General features: G+C 36.1%; 1 protein-coding gene across 2 annotated transcripts in view; it reads left to right on the plus strand.

Moving 5' to 3' along the window:
- The window catches only part of ZMYM4 (zinc finger MYM-type containing 4), a 174,644-nt gene that overhangs the window by 80,474 nt on the left and 70,009 nt on the right, over positions 1-24,161 (plus strand). The gene's annotated exons all lie outside the window — the stretch shown is intronic.

Consider the following 24,161-nt stretch of genomic DNA (forward strand, 5'->3'; position numbering starts at 1 on the left):
GCTATCTCCCATGTGGTATAGCGTTGACTGTTCTCACTTAATGTCTCGATTTGATCACTGTCAACTTCAACTGGTCTACTTGACTGTGGAGCATTGCCCAGCAACAAATCTTCAGCACGAAACTTTGCAAACCACTTTTGACACGTTCAGTCAGTCACAGCACCTTCTCCATATACTGCACAAATCTTTTTTGTGTGTTTCAGTTGCGTTTTTACCTTTCTTGAAATAATAAAGCATAATATGCCGGAAATGTTGCTTTCTTGCTTCCATCTTCAATATTAAAATGGCTACACAAAAGTTTACCAATTTTGATGTTTTTTTTTTAAGTACTCGCTGATAAGACAGCTGTCACAATACAACCTAACAAAATTGTTTTGAATGAAGTTTAAAGACAGTTAAATCCTACTAGAGCCATCCTACAGAAAATGACGAACCTTTTGGCCAATCCAATACTTCTTGATGTTTCTAGTTTTTCCATTACAAATCTTTCCTCTACGAACATCCTTGCATGTTTTCTGATTCATACAAGAAAGTACCATGAATGGAGTTCAATGTGAAATCTATTTCTTGTGGTGAGTCTGTCAAAAACAAGTTTAGAATATATTTCTTTAGGACAGGAATTGTCAAACTTTTTCTCTAAAAGACCAGATAGTAAATATTTTAGGCTTTATAGGTATGCTTTCTCTGTTGCAGCATTCAGCTCTGACTTTTTAGCATGAAAGCAGTCATAGACAGTATAAGAAGGGATTAGTGTGTTTGTTTCCAATTAAACTTTATCGGCACTGAATACTGAATTTAGTGTAATTTTCAGGTGTCAAGAAATATCTTTCTTTTAATTTTTTTTTAACCACTTAAAAATGTTAAAACCATTCTTAGCTCATGGGTTATACGAGTACAACACAGGTGGCTTCTGGATTTAGCATGCAGACACAATTTACCTACCCCTGCTCTAGGGTGTATATGGAAAGTGATTGCTCAGGCATTGGATGTGTACATTCTCAACTTACTAGAAATGCAAAGCTCAATTTTTTCAGTAGTTTCATCCATTTATAATTCTACCATTGTTTAGAGTTTTGGTCACTATGCATTTGGCCAACACTTGATATTATCAGACTTTTAAACTTTGTAATTATAGCAGGTATAACATGGAATTCACTTTTTAAAATTTATGTTTTCCTGATTAGTAATTTAGTTGAACATTTTTTCATGTGTTTTGGCCATTTCTGATTCTTTTGCAAAATCTGTTGCCCACTTGCAAAATCTGTTCCCCACTTGCTATTGGGTTGTTGGTCTTTTCTTTTTTTTTACATCTTTATTGGAGTATAATTGCTTTACAATGGTGTGTTAGTTTCTGCTTTATAACAAGGTGAATCAGTTATACATATGTTCCCATATCTCTTCCCTCTTGCGTCTCCCTCCCTCCAACCCTCCCTATCCTATCCCTCCAGGCGGTCACAAAGCACCGAGCTGATCTCCCTGTGCTATGGGGCTGCTTCCCACTAGCTATCTACCTTACGTTTGGTAGTGTATATATGTCCATGCCTCTCTCTCGCTTTGTCACAGCTTACCCTTCCCCCTCCCCATATCCTCAAGTCCATTCTCTAGTAGGTCTGTATCTTTATTCCTGTCTTACCCCTAGGTTCTTCATGACATTTTTTTTTCTTAAATTCCATATATATGTGTTAGCATACGGTATTTGTCTTTCTCTTTCTGACTTACTTCACTCTGTATGACAGACTCTAGGTCTATCCACCTCATTACAAATAGCTCAATTTTGTTTATTTTTATGGCTGAGTAATATTCCATTGTATATATGTGCCATATCTTCTTTATCCATTCATGCGATGATGGGCACTTAGGTTGTTTCCATCTCTGGGCTATTGTAAATAGAGCTGCAATGAACATTTTGGTACAGGACTCTTTTTGAATTATGGTTTTCTCAGGGTATATGCCCAGTAGTGGGATTGCTGGGTCATATGTAGTTCTATTTGTAGTTTTTTAAGGAACCTCCATACTGTTCTCCTTAGTGGCTGTACCAATTCACGTTCCCACCAGCAGTGCAAGAGTGTTCCCTTTTCTCCACACCCTCTCCAGCATTTATTGTTTGTAGATTTTTTGATGATGGCCATTCTGACTGGTGTGAGATGATATCTCGTTGTAGTTTTGATTTGCATTAATCATTAGAGAAATGCAAATCAAAACTACATTGAGGTCTTTTCTTAACTGCATTGTTGTTCTCTAAATATCCTGAAGAATAAACTTGTCAGTTATAGATATTGAAAATAAAATTTCCTAACTCATGATTTATCTTTATAATACTTTGCATAAGCAGAAATTAATTTTAATTTATTTGAATGATAATAAATGTATCAGTCTTTTCCTTTATGGTTTGATTTTCTTTTTTTTTTTTTAATTTTATTTAGGTAAACCTTTTCTAGGTTGAGGTCAGAAAGATCTTACATATTATTTCCTAAAATGTTCATTGGTTTTACTTTATCATAGAGTCAACTGTTTCATGGTTTGGCTTAGGGAACTAATTTTCTTTCTTTCCATAATACTAACAAATTGTCTCACCACCATTTATGAAATACTATTTCCTTTACATAGTTACCTGAAAAGCTACTCTGTAGTGTATACCTATGGGCTTTTTCTCCACATTCTCCAATGGACGTTTTGTTTATTTCTGTGCCATGTTCTTTTAATTAATTTACTTTATAATAAGTCTTGATAACCTGATGGTTGACATTCTTGAAAAGTTTTCTTCAGGAATGTTTCACCTGTTCTTCCTACTGTTCATTTTAGAAATATCTTGCCAAGTCACTAACAAAACAAAATCAAATAAGCGCAAAATTTTGATGGGATTGTCTTTGAGTCTATAGATCAACTGAGAGAATTGGCATGTTTATGATAGTGAGTCGTTCTATCTATGAACTTCGTGTGTCTTTTCATTTATTTAAATCTTTAATGCTTTTCAATAAAATTTTATAATCTATAATGGATTATCTTGGAAGATTTTATATTTTAGCATTTAAGTCTTAGTTTGATATTTATTTTTGGATTTAGGATAAGATTGGGGTCCACTTTCTTCAGATGAGTAGCTGATTGTGCTGACATGTTAAAAATTTATCTTTTCCTATTAATAGTTAATATTTTTATCAGTGAACCGAATTGGCACTATGAGGTATATTTAAGTTCTATATATAAGGGAATCTTTTTCTGTATTTCTGTTAAAGTCTGTATTTATATATTTACATGTTAATGTTTACAGTAAATATTTAATTCTATACTATTGTCATTGATTTTATTATTAGTATATATTATTATAAGAAATATTTTTTCGCTTTGAGGTATAGACATTTATCTGCTATGTCAAGCCAATGTCTTAGTTTTAATTTCTGTTATTTTAAAGCTTTTCTTTAGGCTGTTCATCCACTGAATTTTAATGTGATTGTATTGAAGATCCAAAAATTGTTGGAATTCTAATTGAAAATGCATACCTTTATATGTTACTTTTTAGGGAGAATCAGTAGTTTACTATATTTTTCTATTCAGGAGCAGACTATATCTTATACAGATTTTGGTTTATGCCGTTTACTTAAATTTTATAGTTGCTTACAAGTAATATGTATTGTGCTTTTCTCGTATCATTTGAACTTTGCAAATGGAGTTTTTTTCATTTCTATGTTCTTATTACAAGAACAGTCTATTATTTTACTTAATTTCCTTATTAAATCTAATAGTCTTTTAAAATTTGAGCCTAGTTTTCCAGTCATAAAGCTGTATCAACTAAAAATATTTTATTTCTTTATCCCAGTGACTACTCAAATTATGTATTTAATGTTTTTGCCAAACCTCAGGATTTTATTGTAAGTAATAATCAAGGTAGTTGTCACTTTTGACTAATTTTTGAGTCCAGTTAAGTGGTTCTCATAATCATTTAGGGATAATTATTGTAGGTTACTGTCACATTTGCTAAGGCTTTATTACATTTTTAAAAATTATTATTCCCATTTTACATTGAGGAATGGGTGAAGAATGTTAGTATTTAAAAATTACTGGGATCAATTTGCTAATATTTCATTAAGGATTTTTCTAACAGACTTTGTGTACGATTGGAGTTACAGCTTTATGAAATGTTTTATAGGATTCACCAATAAAACCATCTTGGCTTGGAGATTTCTTGGTGTGAGTTTGTAAATTATGAATTCAAATTTTCAAATAGATACAGGATTATTTATAGTTTATATTTAATCTTGTGTCAGATTTGGTAAATTGTGTTTTTCAAGTAATTTGTTCATTTCATTTAAGTGGTCTTTGTCTTTTGAATTATAGTTTTTTTTAAAAATGGGAACGATAGTGGCAACTCATTGTGGTTTTAATTTGCGTTTCCCTGCTGACTAATGATTTTGAATATCTTTTCAGTGTGTGTATTGGCCATTCTTTTTTTAATATCAATTTATTTATTTTGGGCTGTGTCGGGTCTTCGTTGCTGTGTGCGGGCTTTCTCTAGTTGCAGTGAGCAGGGGCTACTCTTCATTGCGGTGCGCGGTCTTCTCATTGTCGTGACTTCTCTTGTTGCAGAACATGGGCTCTAGGCAGGCAGGCTTCAGTAGTTGTGGCTTGTGGGCTCTAGAGCTCAGGCTCAGTAGTTGTGGTGCACGGGATTAGTTGCTACGCAGCAGGTGGGATCTTCCCGGGCTGGGGCTTGAACCTGTGTCCCCTCCATTGGCAGGCAGATTCTTAACGACTGCCCCACCAGGGAAGCCCATATTGGCCATTCTTAAAATGTTCTTTTGTAAAGTGTCTGTTCAGATCTTTGCCCCTTTTAAAAATTTGTGAGTTTTTCTTTTCTATTATTAAGTTGTAAGGGTTTTTTACATATTCTGGATACAAATCTTCTGTTTTATAGATCATTAGAAATAGATGTGGATATCTCTATCTCCATCCATCTGTATCTGTGTAGCTCTTTCCATATCTATGCATCCACCCACCCATTCATTCATCCATCCATCCATGTATTCTGTGGCTGACCTTTTCATTATCTCAGTAGTGTCCTTTGAAAAGCACAAGTTTTAATTTTGATGAAGTTCCATTTTTTAATTATTATATTTTTGTGGGCTGTATTTATTGTATTCTGACTAGAAGACCTATTGCAAGATCAAGAATATGTTCATGTACTTATTCCTAGAAACTTAATAGTTTTAACCTTACCTTTTAGTTTTTATTTTATTTCTTTGTTATTTTTTTATTTATTTTCTTTCTTTCTTTCTTTTTTTTTCTTTTTTGGCTGTGTCAGGTCTTAGTTGCAGCAAGTGGGGTCTTCATTGAGGCATGCGAGATCTTTTGTTGCAGCAGGGGCTCTTTGTTTTGGTGCGTGGGTTTTCTCTCTCTAGTTGCGGTGCTCAGGCTCCAGGGCGCATGGGCTCTGTAGTTTGCAGTACGCAGGCTCTCTCATTGAGGTGCAGGAGCTAAGTAGTTGCGGCACATGGGCTTAGTTGCCCCGTGGCATGTGGGATCTTAGTTCCCTCACCAAGGATCAAATCCACATCCCCTGCATTGGAAAGCGGATTCTTTACCACTGGACCACCAGGGAAGTCCCTAGCCTTAGTTTTTATGACTAGGTTTATTATCCATTTCAAGATAGCTTTTGTGTATAGTGTTATTTAAGAGTCAAAATAAATAATTTTTGCATATGGATATCTAGTTGTATTAGCAACATTTATTGAAAAGATTGTTCTTTCTGATTGATTTACCTTGGTATTTTTGTTGAAAATCAGTTGATCTGTATATTTGAATTTATTTCGAGACTCAGTCTGTTCCAAGGATCTGTATGCCTTTCCTTAAGTCAGTACCTCACTGTCTTAATTACTTTGGTTTTATATTAAATGAGATATTCTAAGTAATTTTTTTTCAAAGTTGTTTTTGCTATTCCAGATCTTTTGCATTTTCATGGAATTTCTTAGAAGCACCTTGTCATTTTCTATAAAAAATCTTCCTGGGTTTGTGATTGGGATTGTGTTGGATCTATAAATGAGTTTGGGGAGAATTTCTATCTAAATACTAGTGGTCTTCCAATTCATATATATGATGTGCCTTTCAATTTATTTAGCTCTTCTTTCCTTTAAGCAATGTTTTGTAGTTTTCAAGTACAGGTCTTATGCATATTTTGTTATCCCTGTATATTTAAAACTTCTTGTGCTATTGTAAATGAAATTTTAAAAAACTAAATTTGCTGAAATATAATTTACAGATAAAAATATACTGTATCTTGAAATCATTTTTATTTATTTTTAAATTTAAAAAAATTGGGGTATATTTGTTTTACAATGTTGTATTAGTTTCTACTGTACAGTGAAGTGGAGTTCCCTATGCTATACAGTAGGTTCTCATTATTTATCTATTTTATACATATTAGTATATGTATGTCAAACCCAGTCTTGCAATTCATTCCACTCTCCTTTCCCCCCTTCATGTCCATACGTTTGTTCTCTCCGTCTGTGTCTCTATTTCTGCCTTGCAAACAGGTTCATCTGTACCATTGCTCTAGATTCCACATATATGCGTTAATATACAATACCGTTTTCTTTCTGACTTACTTCACTCTGTATGACAGTCTCCAGGTCCATCCATGTGTCTACAAATGGTCCCATTTCGTTCCTTTTTACAGCTGAAATCATTTTTATTTTAACTTTAACTTTGAAATAATTACAGACTTAAAAACAAGTTACTATAAGTCATCCAACTCTGTTCTTAAAAAAAATTGCTTTGTCTATTCAAGTCCTTTGCATTTATACATAGAATCAACATGTAAGTGTATCAATATACAGATAAGCCATTGGGAGTTCTATTGGAATTGCATTAAATCTGTAGATTAATTCGGAGGAGAATTGACATCTTAAATATATCCATGAGCATGACATAATTCTGAATTTATTTAGTTCTTTAAATCTGTAAATAATTTCTAAATTATTAAATTTCTAAATAACCTTTGTAGTTTTCAGTCTGTAGATTTTACAAGTATTTAAGAAATTTAGGGCCTAGAGAGTCTTTGGTGGGACTAATGGCAGATTCTGGGAGGGCTCATGCCAAGGAGTACTTCCCAGAACTTCTGCTGCCAGTGTCCTTGTCCCCGCATTGGGCCACAGCCACCCCCCACCTCTGCAGGAGACCCTCCAACACTAGCAGCCGTGTGGCTGACAGGGTCTTGGTGCTCCGGCCAGGTGTCAGGCCTGTGCGTCTGAGGTGGGAGAGCTGAGTTCAGGACATTGGTCTACCAGAGACCTCCTGGCTCCATGTAATATCAAACGGTGAAAGCTCTCCCAGAGATCTCCATCTCAGTGCTAAGACCCAGCTCCACTCAGTGACCAGCAAACTAGAGTGCTGGAAACCCTATGCCAAACAACTAGCAAGACAGGAACACAACCCCACCCATTAGCAGAGAGCCTGCCTAAAATCATAATAAGGTCACAGACACCCCAAAACATACTGCCGGACGTGGTCCTGCCCACCAGAAAGACAAGATTCAGCCATCCACCACAACACAGGCACTAGTCCCCTCCACCAGGAAGCCTACACAACCCACTGAACCAACCTTAGCCACTGGGGGCAGACACCAAAAACAATGGGAACTACAAACCTGCAGCCTGTGAAAGAGGGACCCCAAACACAGTAAGTTAAGCAAAATAAGAAGACAGAGATACACACAGCAGTTGAAGGAGCAAGGTAAAAACCCACCAGACCAAATAAATGAAGAGGAAATAGGCAGTCCACATGAAAAAGAATTCAGAGTAATGATAGTAAAGATGATCCAAAATCTTGGAAATAGAATTGAGAAAATACAAGAAACGTTTAACAAGGACCTAGAAGAACTAAAGAGCAAACAAACAATGATGAACAACACAATAAATAAAATTAAAAATTCTCTAGAAGGAATCAATAGCAGAATAACTGAGACAGAACAATGGATAAGTGACCTGGAAGATAAAATAGTGGAGATAACTACTGCAGAGCAGAATAAAGAAAAAAGAATGAACAGAATTGAGGACAGTCTCAGAGACCTCTGGGACAACATTAAATGCACCAACATTCGAATTATCGGGGTCCCAGAAGAAGAGAAAAAGAAAGGGACTGAGAAAATATTTGAAGAGATTATAGTTGAAAACTTCCCTAATACGGGAAAGGAAATAGTCAATCAAGTCCAGGAAGCACACAGAGTCCCATAGAGGATAAATCCAAGAGGAAACATGCCAAGACACACATTAATCAAAAATTAAATACAAAGAAAAAATATTAAAAGCAGCAAGGGAAAAACAACAAATAACATACAAGGGAATCTCCACAAGGGTAACAGCTGATCTTTCAGCAGAAATGCTGCAAGCCAGAAGGGAGTGGCAGGACATACTTAAAGTGATGAAAGGGAAACCCTAGAACCAAGATTTCTCTACCCAGCAAGGATCTCATTCAGATTCGATGGAGAAATTAAAACCTTTACAGACAAGCAAAAGCTGAGAGAATTCAGCACCAGCAAACCAGCTTTACAACAAATGCTAAAGAAACTTCTCTAGGCAGGAAACACAAGAGAAGGAAAAGACTTACAATAACAAACCCAAAACAATTAAGAAAATGGTAGTAGGAACTTACATATCGATAATTACCTTAAATGTAAATGGATTAAATGCTCCAACCAAAAGACAATGACTGGCTGAATGGATACAAAACCAAGACCCATATATATGCTGTCTAAAAGAGGCCCACTTCAGGCCTAGGGGCACATACAGAGTGAAAGAGGATGGAAAAAGATATTCCATGCAAATGGAAATCAAAAGAAAGCTGGAGTAGCAATTCTCATATCATACAAAATAGACTTTAAAGATTATTACAAGAGACAAAGAAGGACACTACATAATGATAAAGGGATCAATCCAAGAAGAAGATATAACAATTGTAAATATTTATGCAGCCAACATAGGAGCACCTCAGTACATAAGGCAAATGCTAACAGCTTTGAAGGGGGAAATCGACAGTAACACAATCATAGTAGGGGACTTTAACACCCCATTTTCACCAGTGGATAGATCATACAAGCTGAAAATAAATAAGGAAACACAAGCTTTAAATGATACATTAAACAAGATGGACTTAATTGATATTTACAGGACATTCCATCCAAAAACAACAGAATACACTTTCTTCTCAAGTGCTTATGGAACGTTCTCCAGGATAGATCATATCTTGGGTCACAAATGAAGCCTTGGTAAATTTAAGAAAACTGAAATCATATCAAATATCTTTTCCAAATACAACACTATAAGACTAGGTATCAATTACAGGAAAAAATCTGTAAAAAATAGAAACAAATGGAGGCTAAAGAATATACTACTTAATAACCAAGAGACCACTGAAGAAATCAAAGAGGAAATCAAAAAATACCTAGGAACAAATGACAATGAAAACACAATGACCCAAAACCTATGGGATGCAGCAAAAGCAGTTCTAAGAGGGAAGTTTATAGCAATACAATCCTACCTCAAGAAACAAGAAGCATCTCAAATAAACAACCTAACCTTACACCTGAAGCAATTAGAGAAAGAAGAACAAAAAAACCCCAAAGTTAGTGGAAGGAAAGAAATTATAAAGATCAGATCAGAAATAAATGAAAAAGAAATGAAGGAAACAATGGGAAAGATCAATAAAACTAAAAGCTGGTTCTTTGAGATGATAAACAAAATTCATAAACCATTAGCCAGACTCATCAAGAAAAAAAGGGAGAAGACTCAAATCAATAAAATTAGAAATGAAAAAGGAGAAGTAACAGCTGACACTACAGAAATCCAAAGGATCATGAGAGATTACTACAACCAACTATATGCCAGTAAAATGGACAACCTGGAAGACATGGACAAATTCTTAGAAAAGCACAACTTTCCAAGACTGAACCAGGAAGAAATAGAAAATATAAACAGACCAATCACAGGCACTGAAATTGAGACTGTGATTAAAAATCTTCCAACAAACAGAAGCCCAGGATGAGATGGCTTCACAGGCAAATTCTATCAAACATTTAGAGAATAGTTAACACCTATCCTTCTCAAACTCTTCCAAAATATAGCAGAGGGAGGAACACTCCCAAACTCATTCTATGAGGCCACCATCACTCTGATACCAAAACAAGACAAAGATGTCACAAAGAAAGAAAACTACATTCCAGTATCACTGATGAACGTAGATGTAAAAATCCTCAACAAAATACTAGCAAACAGAATCCAACAGCACATTAAAAGGATTGTACACCATGATAAAGTGGGGTTTATCCCAGGAATGCAAGGATTCTTCAGTATACGCAAATCAATCAATGTGATACAGCATATTAACAAACTGAAGGAGAAAAACCATATGATAATATCAATAGATGAAGAAAAATCTTTTGAAAAAATTCAACACCTATTATAAAAACTCTCCAGAAAGTAGGCAAAGAGGGAACTTACCTCAACATAATAAAGGCCATATATGACAAACCCACAGCCAACATCGTTCTCAATGGTGAAAAACGGAAACCATTTCCGCTAAGATCAGGAAAAAGACAACGTTGCTCACTGTCACCACTGTTATTCGATATAGTTTTGGAAGTTTTAGTCACAGCAATCAGAGAAGAAAAAGAAATAAAAGGAATCCAAATCGGAAAAGAAGAAGTAAAGCTGTCACTGTTTGCAGGTGACATGATGCTATACATAGGGAATCCTAAAGATGCTACCAGAAAACTACTACAGCTAATAAATGAATTTGGTAAACTAGCAGGAAACAAAATTAATGCACAGAAATCTATGGCATTCCTATACACTAATGGTGAAAAAACTAAAGAAAAATTAAGATAACACTCACATTTACCATTGCAACAAAAAGAATAAAATACCTAGGAATAAACCTACCCAAGGAGACAAAAGACCTGTATGCAGAATACTATAAGACACTGATGAAAGAAATCAAAGATGACACAAACAGAAGGAGAAACATATCATGTTCTTGTATTGGAAGAATCAGCATTGTGAAAATGACGATACTACCCAGAACAAACTACAGATTCAGTGTAATAATTCCTGTCAAACTACCAATGGTATTTTTCACAGAACTAGAACAAAAATTTCATAATTTTTATTTCCATATGATCCTTCCATTTCCACAAAGGACTCCGAATAGCCAAAGCAATCTTGAGAAAGAAATACAGAGGTGGAGGAATCAGGCTCCCTGACTTCAGGCTATACTACAAAGCTACAGTAATGAAGACAGTTTGGTACTGGCACAAAAACAGAAATATAAATCAATGGAACAGGATAGAAAGCCCAGAGATAAACCCACGCACATGTGGTCACCTTATTTTTGATAAAGGAGGCCAAGAATATACAATGGAGAAAAGACAGCCTCTTCAATAAGTGTTGCTGGGAAAACTGGACAGCTACATGTAAAAGAATGAAATTACAACACTCCCTAACACCATACACAAAAATAAACTTAACATCGATTAAAGACCTGAATGTAAGGCCAGACACTATAAAACGCTTAGAGGAAAACATAGGCAGAACACTCTATAACATAAATCACAGCAAGATCCTTTTTGACCCACCTCCTAGAGAAATGGAAATAAAAACCGAAATAAACAAATGGGACCTAATGAAACTTAAAAGCTTTTCCACAGCAAAGGAAACAATAAACAAGATGAAAAGACAACCCTCAGAATGGGAGAAAATATTTGCAAATGAAGCAACTGACTAAGGATTAATCTCCAAAATTTACAAGCAGCTTATGAACCTCAATAACAAAAAACCAACCTAATCCAAAAATGGGCAGAAGACCTTAAGAGACATTTCTCCAAAGAAGATATACAGATTGCCAACAAACACATGAAAGGATGCTCAACATCACTAATCATTATAGAAATGCAAATCAAAACTACAATGAGGGATCACCTCACACTGGTCAGAATGGCCATCAACAAAAACTCTACAAACAATAAATGCTGAAGAGGGTGTGGAGAAAAGGGATACCTCTTGCACTGTTGGTGGGAGTGTAAATTGATACAGCCACTAAGGAAAACAGTATGGAGGTTCCTTAAAAAACTAAAAATAGAACTACCATACGACCCAGGAATCCCACTACTGGGCATATACCCTGAGAAAACCAGAATTCAAAAAGAGTCAATACCACAATGTTCATTGCAGCTCTATTTACAATAGCCAGGACATGGAAGCAACCTAAGTGTCCATCGACAGATGATTGGATAAAGAAGATGTGGCATATATATGCAATGGAATATTACTCAGCCATAAAAAGAAAAGAAATTGAGTTATTTGTAGTGAGGTGGATGGACCTAGAGTCTGTCATGTAGAGTGAAGTAAGTCGGAAAGAGAAAAACAAATACTGAATGCTAATACATATATATGGAATGTAAAAAAAAAAATGACATGGGGAGGGGGAGGGACAAGCTGGGACGAAGTGAGAGAGTGGCATGGACATATATACACTGCCAAATGTAAAATAGATAGCTAGTGGGAAGCAGCTGCATTGCACAGGGAGATTAGCTCAGTGCTCCATGACCACCTAGAGGGGTGGCATGGGTGGGTGGGAGGGAGATGCAAGAGGCAGGAGATATGGGGATATATGTATATGTATAGCTGATTCACTTTTTTCCAAAGCAGAAAGTAACACACCATTGTCAAGCAGTTATACTCCAATAAAGATGTTAAAATAAATAAATAAAAATAAAGGGAAATTTAGGGCTTGCCTTGTGGCACAGTGGTTAAGAATCTGCCTGTCAATTCAGAGGCCACGGGTTTGAGCCCTGGTCCAGGAAGATCCCACATGCCGTGGAGCGACTAGGCCTGTGCGCTACAACTACTGAGCGTGCACTCTAGAGCCCGCGAGCCTCATCTGCTGAAGACCGCACGCCTGGAGCCCGTGCTCTGCAACAAGAGAAACCACCTCAATGAGAAACCTGTGCACTGCAATGAAGGGTAGCCCCCGTTCTCAAGAACCAGAGAAAAGCCCTCGCATAGCAATGAAGAGCAAATGCAGCCAAAAATAAATAAATAAAATAAATACATTTATTTAAAAAAAAAAAAGAAATTTGGCCTTCCTATTTTTTGTGTTTTCAATATTTTGTCTGGGTTTTGTGTGTGTGTGGATGAATTGAGGGACAGTTTTCCCCCATAGGACTAGCCAATTTTTCTTTTCCAAGTTAGTGAATAATAATCCATTCTTTCCTTACTAACTTGAAATGTAATATTCCTATTTTTTATTCTATTATAATGATTAAGAAATTTTTTTTAAGTTTCCAGTTGATCATTATTATCTTTGTAGATGCCTTTTCTCAGGCCGAGGACCTTCTCTATATTTGCTGAACGATTTTTTTCAGTGAATGAATATTTTGTCAAATGGTTCCTCTTCATCTGCTGAAATGATCGTGTTTTTCTTTATTGTGTTAATGTGGTAAATTGATTTTTGAATCTTAAACCCACCTTGCATTCATGGGATAAGTCCTACTTTGTCATGATCTGTTATTTGTTTCATATCTTTTAAATCTCAATTTGCTAATATTTTAAGTATGCTGATTTTTATGTACCTATGTTTATGAAGGATATTGGTATATAGTTTTCTTTCGTTGTCACGTCTTTCTCTGGCTTTGATTCCAGAGTGATAGTGCCTTCATACAATTAGTTAGGAAGTGTTCCTTTCCCTTATATTTGCTGAAAGAGTTCATTCAAGATGGGTATTATTCTTCCTTAAATATTTTACTTCGTTTACGTCATCTGGGCTTGATGTTGTTCATATTTTCTGTTTCTTCTGTGTAATTTGCACCTTTCAAGACATTTTCTCATAAGACAGCACAGTCTGGTAGAACTTTCTGTGTCAATTGAAATGTTCTCTATGTGCACTCTTAAAGTACAGTAGCCACCGACTACCTGTGGCAGTTGAGTACTTGAAATGTGATGAGTGCAGAGCTGCAGTTTTAATTTTATTTAAATCGTCACAGGTGGCTGTTGGCTTACTGCACTGGCTATTGTAGCTCTAAGTTGTAAATTCATTTCTATAAAATTGTTAATAAATTTTAAATATACTGTCATAAAGTTGTTCATAGTTTTAAAATCTGTTTCTATAAAGTTGTTTGTAGGGAATTCCCTGGGGTCCAGTTGTTAGGACTCTGTACTTCCAGTGCAGGGGGCCCAGGTTCGATCCCTGGTTGGTGAACTAAGATCCTGGAAGCTTCACAGTGTGGCAAATATATATATATATATATGTGTATGTATATATGTAGAGAGAGAGACACACACGTATATATGGAGATACAAAGTTGTTTATAATTTTTTCTTAATTTATTTTTACTCTCTAATGAAATCTTTAGTGCTCTTTTATTCCTGAGATTGGTAATTTATGTCATCTTCTCTTTGTCTCCTTTCCTCCCCCCTCAACTCTCTTTGTATTTTTTCATTAAAATATTTTAAGGGTAAAATACACAGAAACTAAAATTTACCATTTTATCATTTTTAAGTGTCCAGTTCAATAGTGTTAATTACACTCATATTGTTGTGCAGCCAACCTCCATAACTTTTCATCTTGCACAACTGAAATTCTTTTTTTAAAAATATTTATTTATTTGTTTCTCTGTGCCTGGTCTTAGTTACGGCATGCGGGATCTTTGTTGCATTGTGTGGGATCCAGTTCCCTCACCAGGGATTGAACCCGTGCCCCCTGTATTGGGAGCGTGTATTCTTAGCCACTGGATCACCAGGGAAGTCCCCAAAACTGAACTAGACAGCTCCCTGTTTCTCCTTGCAGCTGTGTCAACCACTTTTTTACTGTCTGTCTGTATGAATTTGACTACTCTGGGTACCTCATATAAGTGGAGTCATAGTGTTTGTCTTTATGGGACTGGCTTATTTCATTTTGCATAACGTCCTTGAGGTATATCTATGTTGAAGCATGTGTCAGAATTTCTTTCCTTTTTTTTTTTTTTTTTTTTTTTTTTGCTGTATGCAGGCCTCTCACTGCTGTGGCCTCTCCCGTTGCGGAGCACAGGCTCAGCGGCCATGGCTCACGGGCCCAGCCGCTCCGTGGCATGTGGGATCTTCCCAGACTGGGGCACGAACCCGTGTCCCCTGCATCGGCAGGCGGACTCTCAATCACTGCGCCCCCAGGGAAGCCCTTCTTTCCTTTTTTAAGGCCGAGTAATATTCCATTGTATGGATATATCACATTTTATCGGTTTATTCATCAGTGGACAGACACTTGGATTATTTCCATCTTTAAGCTATTGTGAATAATGCTGCAATGAACATGGTGTACCAATATAAATATCTCTTACAGACCCTGCTTTTAATTCTTTTCAGATCATATGGTAATTCTGTTTTCAACTTTTTTAGGAACTGCCATACTGTTTTTCATAACAGCTGTACCATTTTGCATCCACACCACTAGTGCACAAGGGTTCCAATTTGTCCACATCCTCACCAGTGTGGTTATTTTTGTCCTTTTGATGGTAATCAGCCTACTGGGTGTGAGGTGTTATCTCATTGTAATTTTCATGTATATTTCCCAAATGATTGGTGATGTTGAACATTTTTTTCATGTACTTGTTTGCTTTTTGTACTTCTCTCTGTTTATGGTCAGTTTGTCTAGGAGTTTATCATTTTTGTTCTTTTTAAGTATCTTGCTCTTGGTTTCCTTAGTTTTTCTTCACTGTTTATTTTCTGTTACACAGATTTTTCTTTTATCTTTACTTTTCCGTCTACTTTGTGCTTAATTTGATCTTTTTCTTGCTTCTGAAGCCAGAGGTTTAGGTCATAGATTTTAGAATTTTTCTTGATAGAAGTGTATAAATCCGTAAGTTTCCCTCTGAGAACTTCTTTTACTGCAGTTCTCAAATTTTGGTAAGTTGTGTTTTCATTGCCATTCAGTTCATATTTTCTAATTTTCCTTGTGATTTCTTCTTTGACTTATGGCTTTTTTTCAAAGAAGTATTTCTAAATATTTGGGGGATTTCCACATGTGCTTTTGTTACTGAGTACATTTTGATCAAAGTAGATATTCTGTATGAGTTCCATTATTTGATAATTTTACCATGCAATATTTCCATCGTTTATCATGTCATCAGTGTTGGTGATTGTTCCATGTGTATTGGAAAAGAATGTGTTCTGCCATTTTGGGGTTAACATTTTATAAATGTCATTTAGGTTTAATTGATTGACAGCATCTTTTCAGGTCTTCTCTATTTCTCTTGATTTTCTGACTGTTCAATTACTGGCAGAGAAACGTTGAACCATTCATATTACTGTGGGGTTACCTGTTTTTGCTTTTAATTCTGTCAGTTTCCAGTGTTCATTCTCTTGTTGAGATTCAGGTTTCCATCAGGTGTCTTCTTCCTTCTAGCTAAAGAACTTTAACATTTCTTGTCATGCAGGTCTGTTGGTAACATATTCTTTCAGCTTTCATCTAAAAATATTTTTATTTCATCTTCCTTTTTGAAGATTATTTTCTCTTACAGAATTCTAGGTTGACAAGATTTTTGTCCTGGCACTTTTAGGTTCAACTGCTTTAGAAAGTATTTATTTCTTCAAATACCCATCTCTCCAACTCCAATTAAATATGTTAGCCTGCTTAATATTGTATCACATGTCTGACACTGTTATTTTTCAACCTTAAACTCTCTATGCTTCTTTCTATATAATTTTTTACTGCCCTCTCTTCCTGTTTCACTGTTATTTTCTTCTACATGGTCTAATGTGCAGTTAACTCATTCAGTTGATTTTTCATTTCAGCTATATTTTTCAGTTTAGAAGCTTCTTTTGAAAAAATACGGTTTCTAATTTTATTCTTGTCAAGTTCATGTTTTCCATTAAATCTTTATACTTTCTTATAACTTTTCAAGTCCTTTGTGGTAATTCTAATTCCATCATTTGTATTATTTCCGGCCCCAATTCTGTTGGCTGAATTGTCTTCTGGTTATGGCTCTCATGTCTTGCTTTTTCAAATGTGTGATAATGTTTGATTGGATGCTGGGTTACACTGTAACATTGTTGAGTGTCAGATTATATTTTATATTCTATTTCCTTTAGGAGTGTTGATTTTCATTCTGACATGCAGTTAGTTTGCTTTGGATCAGCTTGATCTTTTTGAGACTTTTTTTAAACATCTTTATTGGAGTGTAATTGCTTTACAATGTTGTGTTAGTTTCTGCTGTATAACAAAGTGAATCAGCTATATGTATACATATATCCCCATATACCCTGCCTCTTGTGCCTCCATCCCACCCTCCCTATCCCATCCTTCTAGGTGCTCACAAAGCAGTGAGCTGACCTCCCTCTGCTATGCAGCTGCTTCCCACTAGCTATCTATTTTACATTTGTTAGTTTATATATGTCAGTGCTACTCTCTCACTTCGTCCCAGCTTCCCCTCCCTCCCATGTCCTCAAGTCCATTCTCTACGTGTGCATCTTTATTCCTGTCCTGTCCCTATGCTCATCAGAACCATTTTTTTTTTTTTAGATTCCATATATATGTGTTAGCATACAGTGTTTATTTTTCTCTTTCTGACTTCACTCTGTATGAGAGACTCTAGGTCCATCCACCTCACTACAAATAACTCAATTTCTTTTCTTCTTATGGCTGAGTATTATTCCATTGTATATATGTGCCACATCTTCTTTATCCATTCATCAGTCGATGGACACTTAGGTTGCTTCCATGTCCTGGCTATTGTAAATAGAGCTGCAATGAACATTGTGGTACTTGACTCTTTTTGAATTCTGGTTTTCTCAGGGTATATGCCCAGTAGTGGGATTGCTGGGTCGTATGGTAGTTCTATTTTTAGTTTTTTAAGGAACCTCCATACTGTTTTCCTTAGTGGCTATATCAATTTACACTCCCACCAACAGTGCAAGAGGTATCCCTTTTCTCCACACCCTCTTCAGCATTTATTGTTTGTAGAGTTTTTGTTGATGGCCATTCTGACCAGTGTGAGGTGATCCCTCATTGTAGTTTTGATTTGCATTTCTTTAATGATTAGTGATGTTGAGCATCCTTTCATGTGTTTGTTGGCAATCTGTATGTCTTCTTTGGAGAAATGTCTCTTGAGCTCTTCTGCCCATTTTTGGATTTTTTTTTGATATTGTGCTGCTTGTAAATTTTGGAGATTAATCTTTTGTCAGTTGCTTCATTTTCAAATACTTTCTTCCATTCTTAGGGTTGTCTTTTCATCTTGTTTATAGTTTCCTTTGCTGTGCAAAAGCTTTTAAGTTTCATTAGGTCCCATTTATTTCTTTTTGTTTTTATTTCCATTTCTCTAGGAGGTGGGTCAAAAAGGATCTTGCTGTGATTTATGTCATAGAGTGTTCTGCCTATATTTTCCTCTAAGCATTTTATAGTGTCTGTCCTTACATTTAGGTCTTTAATCCATGTTGAGTTTACTTTTGTGTGTGGTGTTAGGGAGTGTTCTAATTTCATTCTTTTACATGTAGCTGTCCAGTTTTCCCAGCACCACTTATTGAAGAGGCTCTCTTTTCTCCATTGTATATTCTTGCCTCCTTTATCAAAAATAAGGTGACCACATGTGTGTGGGTTTATCTCTGGGCTTTCTATCCTGTTCCATTGATCTATATTTCTGTCTTTTTGCCAGTACCATACTGTAGCTTTGTAGTATAGTCTGAAGTCCAGGAGCCTGATTCCTCCAACTCCGTTCTTCTTTCTCAAGATTGCTTTGGCTATTTGGGGGTCTTTTGTGTTTCCATACAAATTGTGAATTTTTTTGTTCTAGCTCTGTGAAAAATGCCATTGGTAGTTTGATAGGGATTGCATTGAATCTGTAGATTGCTTTGGGTAGTATCGTCGTTTTCACAATGTTGATTCTTCTAATCCAAGAACATGGTATATCTCTCCATGTGTTTGTATCATCTTTGATTTCTTTCATCAGTGTCTTACAGTTTTCTGTATACAGGCCTTTTGTCCCCTTAGGTAGGTTTATTCCTAGGTATTTTATTCTTTTTGTTGCAATGGTAAATGGGAGTGTTTCCTTAATTTTTCTTTCAGCTTTTTCATCATTAGTGTATAGGAATGCCATAGATTTCTGTGCATTAATTTTGTTTCCTGCTAGTTTACCAAATTCATTTATTAGCTGTAGTAGTTTTCTGGTAGCATCTTTAGGATTTGAGACTTGTTTTTAAAACTTTTTAGGGCAGCTCTAGGATTGGCCTTACTTTAGAATTAGTTTAGCCCTACTTTTATTTCATTTTTTAAAATATTTACTTATTTATATTTTTGGCTGCACCGGGTCTTAGTTGTAGCACACGGGATCTTCGTTGACGCCTGCGGGGTGTTTATTTGCAGCATGCAGGATCTTTTCATTGCGGCATGCAGGATCTAGTTCCCTGACCAGGGATCGAGCCCTGGCCCCCTGCATTGGGAGTGTGGAGTCTTAACCACTGGACCACCAGGGAAGTCCCCCTAGCCCTACTTTTAATGTGCCATTTTTCAGAGGTCTCCATTGATGCTCCCAGTTGTTTGACCAGGTCTCTTTTTCTTTTGTAAAAATAAACTTTAATTTTTAGAACATTTTTTAAGTTCAGAGCAAAATTGAGCAGAATGTACAGAGTTCCCATATGTTTCTTTACATCACACAAGCATAACCTTCCCCACTGTCTCATGTGTGGTTTACTGTTCTGGCAAAGAATTTCTAGTCCTCTTTCAGTGGGTCTTTGTCTTTTCTTTGGTAATCTGTCCTGCAAATACCAGCTCCTTTAGCTTTCTCAGTCTGTTGTCTCCCCAGTTTATTGAGACTAGTGTTCTCTACTTGAGTTTTTCCTCTCTATACTGGAACTTGCTATATGTTCCCAGGCAGAAAGCCTAGGACAGTCACCTCGTTAGTTCGTTTTCTCAGAGATCATAGTCTTTTGTTGATTGTTGTCCGTACTTTGAATACATTGGTTTTATATATTTTGTCAAGCTTTTTATTCACAACAGGAGGATTATTCTTCTATCAGTACTGTGCCACAGCTGGAAGTAGAGTTTTATGACAGTGGATTGTAGCTAGTGCCTAATTTACAATTTCTTTGTTCTAAATCATTAAAAAAATTTTTTTAATTTTATTTTTTGTTTTATTTTTGTCTGCGTTGGGTCTTCGTTGCTGTGTGCGGGCTTTTCTGTAGTTGTGGCAAGCAGGGGCTACTCTTTGTTGCGGTGCACGAGCTTCTCATGCAGCGGCTTCTCCTTTTGCAGCATGGGCTCTAGGCATGCGGGCTTCAGTAGTTGTGGCACTCGGGTTCAGTAGTTGTGGCTCGCGGTCTCTAGAGCACTGGCTTAGTAGTTGTGGCGCTCGGGCTTAGTTGCTCCACGGCATGTAGGATCTTCCCGGACCAGTGCTTGAACCCATGTCCCCTGTCTTGGCAGGTGGATTCTTAACCACTGAGCCACCAGGGAAGCCCTGTTCTAAATCATTTTGGATATAGCTCACAAATAGTTCTAGAGATAATTGCCCTAAGGACTTTCCTAGGCCTATTTAGCTTCATATGATTTTCTGGCATGATGCAGTTATACTGTGTGAACTACACTCAGCAATATTCCTGTAGGTAGGGCTCAGGAAATCTTTTCTGAAAAAGGCCAAATAGTAAACATTTAAGCTCTGTTGGGTGTAGTCAGAAAACATGGTGTCCTGTGTATTCTTCTCTTCCTCCTCTTCCTCCCTTCCCCTCCCCTCTCTTTTGTCTTCTTTCTTCTACTCTCTCAAAAATGTAGTAACTATTTTTAGCTCAGGGGCCATCCCTTGGTCAAGGGTTGTAGTTTACCAACCCCTACTATAAAATTGTTCAAGTAGGACTTTTTCTTTCTTTGTTTAAATCTCTGTTGACCATTGTCGCAGGTAATATGTGCCAGTAGAATTGGTGTATCTTGTGTTTAATGAGTTCATGAGAGTAACAGTGTGGAATTGTTAGAAGTTTACTAATGCCATCGAAGGGGGAAAAGTGCAAGTTACTATGTTTCTACAGTTTTAAAGCCCTTAAAAAATGATTATTTGAACGTTGCATTCTTTCCCGGTTAAAAGGGATAAAAATTTAGGTTCAGGACTGGAACAGATCCTTGTTTATCTGTAAATATATTAGAGAAGTTTTAGAATTTGCAGGAATGTTGTAGAACTGTGGTTTGGGACGCAGTTGGAACTATCTCTCCATACCTCTGTGGCGTAGTGCTTCTGCAACTATTAGCATAAATTACTTTTGCTTTTGTTTTGTTAGAATTTCATTGTTTTCTACTTATAGAAGAAATATGTTTTCTGAAATGTTATAAAAACATATAAACATTTTATTCCATTAAAATGTACAACATTCTGTTGTAGTGATATGCTTCAGTTTTAATAGACCCTGGACAATTTTTAGGTACATGCCGAATATATCCATTTATAGATGTCTCTGATCTTCTTGATCATTGCTTTCAGAGCACTGTAAATGTCAATGAGTGAAGTCTGTTGTATTTATTTCCGTTGTCCTCATAGTGAAGAAGAAATAGTTAATGTGTTTTACTTTATAATGTGTGTTAAATTATATTTTAGCTTTAATAGTGTACAAGTGGACTATTGAAATTAGTAAAACGTAACTGATTTCTGTTAGAGGTGTTTCAAGTGTTCGTATTTGTTAATCACCTTTTAGTAAGTTATAAAATCAAGTTCTAAGTATTCCACCGGTTTCAAACTGTTTTTTCCCCACTGTGGGAACAAATAAAAGCAAAAATTAGTGAAAGTAAGTTCTGTGAATCTCACTTATGAGTCTCATCTCTCCTCATTGAATGTATAGAATGAACAGTGGCATACCTTAATAGTATGCCACAGTAACAACACGTATTTAAATGAAAACAAGAAAAGAGAGCTGTAATCTTTAGTCATGACTCCCTGATGAAACTAATTCATCTTCATTAGTACTTAACATGGGTTGTTTGTGAACTGTCATAAATGGTTCATCCCTGGTGTGGTAGAGCATTTAGTGGGTCATCTTTGTTGGTATAACATTCAAAGGGATGGTTGACCACTTGGGGTTTTGTGGAAGAAATTCAACCATCTCGTAAGAGATTGGACTTGATGAATCTGAAGTTCGCTGTTCAGCCTCTGAGTACAGTGATTTATTACCTGCAGTTTATTTATGGCTGGTTCATAAAAAACTAGAGCCTGTCACTCAAAGTGTGATAGGGCATCAGCAGTATTAGCATCACCTGAGAGTGTGTTAGAAGTCAGATCCTTGGCTGCCACCCTTGACCTACTGAACCAGAATCTTTAGAAGTGGAGCTCAGGAATCCATTTCCAAGCTCACCGAGAGATTCTGTTATCCAGTAATTGTTGAGAAGCATTGTTTAGTTCAGTGATCCTCAAGCATTATTGTGCATCAGAAGCAAAATTATCTTAGGGGTGCTTGTTTTTGTTTTGTTTAAGACATTTTTAAAAATTGAGATAAAATTGACATATAACATTGTATTAGTTTTAGGTATACAACACAATGATTTGCTATATATATATTGCAAAATGATTATCATAATACATTTAGTTAACATCCATTACCACTGTTTTTTTAAAATTTTGAAACACTGTTAGCAATATATTTTACATTGAGACCTACTTACGTGTGTGTGTGTGTGTGTGTGTGTGTGTGTACAGGTGTTTTGTAGCATTACTTGTTGTCACTCTGAATTATGTTCTTTGTTTTCTATTCTAGCCTATTTAAAAAAAACAAATCATGGCCCTGGCTCACTAATGGGTTGATGCTTGGAGTTTGAAAGAACACTGGATTGTTGTGTTTCACTTATTGTCCTATTTTCATGAAAAGTTTTCTGTTGGTTATTGGCCTATTAGTAGCTAAGATTCTTTTTCAGCTTAGGATCATAATTAGGAATTACCATTCTTCTTGTTACTGTAAATTGTGCCTCATTGAGAATGAGGATCTGTCATTAAGGGAAGAAGCTAGAGTGGCTATTGAGGAGCATCTAGTAGTTTCAGACAAAGACAACTTGATTCAGCTCTTGATGAATTGCATGCTTACCAAGAGTCAGTTGTTCCCAAACCTGTTTATTCGAGTAGTACTTGTCATTGTAATTAAATAATTTTTATTGTACCATTTTGACACTAGTAAAATTTCCTCTGAAAAGTAGATTGTTGTTTCTGTGAATAATTTTAATGCTTTAGAAAGACTTAGTAGGTAAAGTCAGTAAAAAGGTGGAGGGGCAAGTGTCTTTATTTTCTCATTCCATTTTAAAAAACATATTTATTATTTATTTATTTAATTTATCTTTGGCTACATGGGGTCTTAGTTGCGGCACGTTGCAGCACAAGGGCTTCTCTCTAGTTGTGGCATGAGGGTTTTCTCTTCTCTAGTTGTGGCATGTGGGATCCAGGGCGTGTGGGCTCTGTAGTTGTGGCATGTGGGTTCCAGACCGTGTGGGCTCTGTAGTTTGTGGCATGCAGGCTATCTCTAGTTGAGGCCCGTGAGCACAGCAGTTGTGGCGTGAGGGCTTAGTTGCCCCATGGGCACGTGGGATCTTTGGTCCCTGACCAGGGATCAAACCTATGTCCCCTGCATTGTAAGGCGGATTCTTTACCACTGGACCACCAGGGAAGTCCCTCATGCCATTTTAAAGAACCCAAAATTGCAATCATGAAGATTGCATTATGGCTGTGATTTGTTCAAGAAAGAACTCAAATTAGCATACCCATTTCCAAAGTCTTGATTGATCATCATTGATTGGCCAAGGTGCTTTTTTATATATTCCAAAAAAAAATAAATGTTTAAGGCATGTACGTTTCATTTTTAAGATTCCTGACTTCATTGGTCAATGATTGGCCCATCTGCGTTTTTATATATTCCAAGTAAAAATAAATGTTTAAGGCATGTACATTTCATTTTTAAGATTCCTGACTTTATTGGACTTTTAACTGGTGACTGCATTCCTGATCTTATAGTTTAAAGAGGCTTTTATTATTTAGGAGATTGTATTTTATTGAAAATAAATCATCTCTTAGAAACAAAATGCAGATTTAAGTTTTTATTTAAGATGAACCAAGATTACCTCATTTTTATGCTTATTATTTGTTTTGCATTCTTTGGAGTTTGTGTTTTTTTTTTCTTTTGATCCTTTGTTTCTTTATA

The sequence above is a fragment of the Delphinus delphis genome, chromosome 1 (genome assembly GCF_949987515.2).
Source record: "Delphinus delphis chromosome 1, mDelDel1.2, whole genome shotgun sequence".
Lineage (NCBI taxonomy): Eukaryota > Metazoa > Chordata > Mammalia > Artiodactyla > Delphinidae > Delphinus > Delphinus delphis.